Raw genomic sequence first — 5687 nt, 5'->3', positions numbered from 1 at the left:
TGGATAAGTCTGTTTGACCTTTTCTTATCAGACCAAAGCACAAGTTTAGGGGGATGTAAGTTTCCTGCATATATATATATAATGTATATACAGTATATATATATATATATATATATATATATATATATATATATATATATATATATATGTGTGTATATATACAGTATATATATATATATATATTCCGATTTCCGATTTTTCATTGAGTATGACCTGCCAATACTGATTTTAGCCAATTCCGATTACATTTTTTCTAACCACTTTACAGCACACACAAATATATTTTCTATCTTTTCTTTAATAGAACATTTTACATATCTTTCTATCTTTTGCATAGAACATAGAAAAAAAAATTAACAGATAATCGCTATAAAATAGAACTATAAGCCTATAAATTACATCTAAAGTGCAGAGTTATGGAAGAACCATTTCCTTCTTTTCACATCCAATATCCAACTAAAAGAAAAATTGATATATTTAGCAAACTAAACTTCTGTATGAAAACGGGGAACACAGGTAATGGCAATAAAATAATATATAAATAACAAATAAAAATAAAATAAATGTAGCCTTGCAGTATAAAAAATATTTCTCAAAACACACACACAGGCTGTTACGAACCCCTGTTGTTAAAATGCTCGTTTCAAAAGGGTTCAGCAACATAAAAGGAGACGCAAGGCAAAGAGCAGTTTAAAACATTTATTATAAGACTAATAAATGACTGCACAAACTCACATCTCTCAATTTTTCTCTCTCCACATGTAACACACATTTACTCTGCACTAAAGTCAACATAGACATAACAAACACTAACAAAATAGAACAAAATAGTAGCACAGTACAAAGAACACAGCTTGAGTTGATCAGCGGCTAGGCATCATGACGCGCACGGAGTTCACCGTTGCGTGTCTCACCCTCCTTCACACTCCACTTATATGCTCAGCACGAGCCATCAGAGCAACGGGCCACAGGTGCGCAAGGGCGGAGTCTAAACTCAGAAAGAAACCCCAATTAGAAGACACAACAAACACACACAAAAATACACAGGCAACACCCATAAGGCTGAGGCCGTAACACTTCTCCCCCTAAAGGAAGAATCAGATTTAGTTTTTTTCTTTTCTTTCCTTCCTTAGAAGGGAAAAGAAAACTGATTCTGCATGAAATCACACAGAAAACTTAAACTAATCCGCGAGACAATGCATCTGCTACCATGTTGTCAGATCCTCTTTTATGATGGATCTCTAAATTATATGGTTGAACCATTAAAGCCCAACGCATCAATCGTTGATTATGATTTGTGCATTTTGCTCAGAAAAACCAGCGGATTATGATCCGTGTAAACAACGACCGGAGAAGAACTAGACCCCACATAAACGTTAAAATGTTGTAATGCTAAAAACATAGCTAAAGTTTCTTTTTCGATCGTTGAATAATTCAACTGATGACGGTTAAACTTAGCTGAAAAGTACGATACTGGGTGGCCTATTTCGTCAGCACCCTCCTGCAGCAGGACAGCTCCCACTCCAACCGCACTAGCGTCCACCTCAAGCTGGAATGGACGAGTCACATCTGGAGCAGACAGTACAGGTGCACTACAAAGGAGAGATTTTGCACCCGCGAAATCACCCGCGTGTGTGAAACGCGCTTTCTTGACGCGCCTTACCATGTCTAATAACAAGCACAAACTGTGTTAAAAAGAATTTGACGTGCAAGAAAAAATGTAGGCTATCTGTCCTACAGCGTTTTTTTTATTTTACCACAGTAAAGAATACGAATATAATAGGCGTAATTAAAAGCGAATCAAGGAAGAAACGTTTATAATCCCCTTAGAAAATGAGTGAGATGACGTGAGTGAAGATTTGGGAAAAGAAACAAGAGATTCCATGCAGGGATGAGTCAAGATTTTTTAATATTCGATTAGTTGATTTAATTATAGAATATCGAATAGATTGTGCGATTATTCTCAAAAGTAAAATCTCCATGTTCTGGTGCTGATGCGGTGGTGACGCGTTCATGTAACCCTAGGGTAACGCTGCCAATAACGCACATAACAGCTGTCACAAAGAACCAGCAAAAGTAATGATTATGAATGTGCCAAATATAGCAAGGAGACATTTTAATTGTTTATTAATAAACTAGTGTTTTCTGTGTCAGTGTCGGCTGCAAAGATGAAGTTGACGATGCTGACTCGTCATCTTCGCAGTGAACGCGCCTATAGAGAGAAATGCACATTTCATATGATTAGCCTACATTTGCAGAGAGTATAGTCGGTTTCTTTTCGTTTTGAATTATTTAAATTAGACAAATCAAGCTTTCTATATGGAATAACTAATGGAATATTGTTCCGCGTAGATGTCAAGTTTACCGGTGTTGTGCCGAATTTCGACCCCTGCCAAATTATTACCCCCCTAGTATTGGTAGGTTTAGGATGAGTTGTGGGGGAGGGGTTAGGATTAGGCAATCAGGTACTGACTTCAACGAGGGGGGTAATAATTTGTCAGGGGGTCGAAATTCGGCACAACACCTGTCACCAGCCGATCAATCGGTGCATATATTCTTTGCTCGTATTTTGTTCTTCTGCTGCTTATCTTCACAGTCCTCATCCATTAGATTCAATACTTTGGAATTTATTATAAACTATAGAACAAGATAGGTCGTAATTATTTTTGATTAAACTTGCTATTACAACTTTCATATTTCCTTGATTCACTTGTTGTCTTTATCATTTTAAATTTTTACTTACTAAATTTGTTCATTTAGAGTTTTTAATTTTGAGTTATTAGCTTTCTTTGTAAACAGAGACACACGTTTTTCTGTTTAATAACAAAAATGACATTTTTATTTCATTGACAAGACTTTGTTTTATGTTATTTTATGTGTTAGTTCATATTTAAGACAATAAAAACATTCAAATGAAATAGCTATTTCATTGTCACGTCTTTATGTATGATTACTTTGAGTAATGTGTTAGTTCATTAGCATTTTAGTCAAATGTTTTACCTACCTTAAAATATATTTAAATGTTGTTTACAGTGACCAGGCTTTATTCATAATTAATTCATGATGTTCTTGACTTCTTCGTGCACTTTCATCAGGTTCATGAACAAATTAACAGTGTAGGCCTAATTAGAGAAAGCAGAACTCCTGTGTCTATTTCATTTGATCGTTCATGCTGTAATGTTACTGTCACATATGACTGACACAATCGCTATTCAAAGTTGTGATGGTTCAGGAATCCATAATTCAGTGCCTCTTGGAGGAAGTCGAGTGAATAACACATGCGAGACACCAGCAGTCGTGGTACGGCGTCTGTTTACGACAGTAAGAGCGCGTTTACGGCTGAATCACGGCTGAGTGTTGTGTGAGTTTTGATTTCTAATCATACTGTGCAGACGAATAGAATAGCTGGCAAGACATGAATTCTTTAAAAATATGAATATATCTGATGTCTGATAAGTGTTTGGGTTTTAAAATCCAGTTGTTATGGAAAAGCTGATTGTTGGCCCATTGTTTAATGGAAACAAACCGGTATTTGCCGTTTTTTTTTTGTTTTTTTTTGCGAAACAGTTTTTATATATTTATTTTTTTCTGTCCAGTTTATTCTTATGTAATTTATATGAAAGATATTTTGCATTTAAATACAATAAATAAAAGCAAAACATTATTTAAAGAACAGATAATACAGAAATATTGTAACTTCTGTTGTATGTTTTGGTCATCAGATCACAGTGAAAACAGGGACATGAAGATACCGAGGAACAAAGAGGTTGGTGTTCATTCTTGATTCAGATTTTACTGTTTACTGTTGAGGAACAGTAAGATAACAAAGTGTTAGGCAGCTCATTGGATCTGTAACTAATAGGAGCAGTGAAATTACAGTCAATTAAAAATGAATTAATGTGGCCCCCACCAAAAAAAAAAAAAAAAAAAAGTAATAAATAAATCAAATAAAATAGGCCTGGTTATTGTTTTGACCCATGCAACAGTAAATGGATAATTCACCTAAAACTGAGAATTCTGTCATTAATTACTCACCCTCATGTCGTTCCAAACCCGTAAGACTTTTGTTCATCTTCAGAACACAAATGAAGATATTTCTGTCCCTCAATTGACAGCTATGTAACTACCACTTTGATGCTTCAAAAAGTTACTAAAGAGATCATAAAACTAATCCATATTAATTGAGTGGTTTGGTCCAAATTTTCTGAAGAGATTCGATCGCTTTATTTGATGAACAGATTTAATTTAGGCTTTTGTTCACATATAATCATTGATCAGCGTATATAAATAGAAGCTCAACCGAACCTGCTTGACGTGTGAGAACTGGGCTGGGTTTCACACAGACAGTGTTCAATTAGGCTAATTCAAGTGTTTTCATGCAAAGAATAAAATTGTCATTATACGGATTGTTGTTAGATTTTTAATTATATTATCCAACGGTACATCAGCTGGCGAACCATTAAAGGCTTAATAGTCTATTTAAAGGAAATGATTGTGGTGGGAGTTTGCTCAAACTATGGCAGTGATACAGCGAATAGTTGTGCTAAAAGACGGCGCCGTCCGCGGATCGCTTTCAAAGGCCACTGAAAGCATAGTTAAGTCCTATTCGGACGTCAATTGTTTATCATGGGCTCATACGGTATTTTAAACATTTACAGGGGTAAGTGATTTTATTGCCGTCCGAATCCATAATGTCAGTGTTTTTTCTCACCCAACCCACGTAAAAATCCCTAGCCAAATAGTTTTTTGACAAACAGGTCGTGTGGTGATTTAATTGCTGTCTGAATCCACATCTCTGAGTTTACAAGAAGAGATTCAAAATCCACTGTTTAAATCCTTTTTGATCACTGCTGATCACCGAGATGTAGGCCTACACTTTTATTACTGAAATGCTGGAAAGTATTTACAAGAACAATATTTCATCGCAGCTCCACCTCAGCGAACAAAAATGAGAAAGAGAAGAAAGCACGTACATTTTTGAAATGGTTATTGTGGCAGCAATATATGATACAATTGTAAAATATGTAGGCTAGGCTATTATAGCTTATTATAGTTTGGATTATTTTTTATAATATCCCATGATTCCTAATAAATGCAATTTCAACTATTTCTGAAGTGCTTCTTTTATAAAGAACACCGCTTTCTCACATAACGCAGTGAAACAGCGCCTGGACAAGAGAATAATTGATTCTCGAGTCATCAATATCAACCAATTCAGCAGCATCGCCACGGACAGCACCGGGTAACGTCGCACGTAAGAAGGTAGATCTTAAGCAGCTTCCTAAGGTATAGTTCGGGGAACACGCCTAGTAATGGTATACCTTTAGTTAAGTTATACCTTAAGAGTCTTCGTAGCACGCTAAGAGACAACGTTATCGGGAAACCCAGCCCAAGTCTCTTTAGAAATTCTTGACAAAACCACTCAATTCATATGGATTAATTTTAAGATCACTTTATGAACTTTTTGAAGCATTAAAGCTGCCGTCGGCAAGTCTGGCAGATTGGGTCGATTAGCCAAAATTTTGAATGTTTACAACTCTCATGCCCCTCCCCACTACCAGCGAGCACCCTCCCATCGAGGTCGTGCTCGTCAGTGCGTCACTGTGCGAGTGTACCTGATTTTCTGTGAACGCGTCCGTCTCTTCAGCATCTATCAACACCATGGACTCGGAGGTAGGCTGCCCTGG

The 5687-nt window shown here is 36.2% G+C and overlaps 1 protein-coding gene across 5 annotated transcripts in view; it reads left to right on the top strand.

Moving 5' to 3' along the window:
* Nucleotides 1-3010: 3010 nt before the first annotated feature.
* Nucleotides 3011-5687, top strand: part of LOC309506317 (uncharacterized protein) — a 37896-nt gene continuing 35219 nt past the window's right edge. For 2 of the 5 annotated variants that reach the window (XR_014208695.1, XR_014208696.1), the window contains exons 1-2: nt 3011-3359; nt 3723-3766. The gene's annotated coding sequence lies outside the window, so the exon portion shown is untranslated. The other 3 variants (XM_082180142.1, XR_014208697.1, XM_082180143.1) reach the window with 3 other exon arrangements.

Source organism: Leuciscus leuciscus (assembly GCF_965113295.1).
Source record: "Leuciscus leuciscus genome assembly, chromosome: 9".
Classification (NCBI taxonomy): Eukaryota; Metazoa; Chordata; class Actinopteri; order Cypriniformes; family Leuciscidae; genus Leuciscus; species Leuciscus leuciscus.
This window is presented reverse-complemented; position numbering and strand designations above follow the sequence as displayed.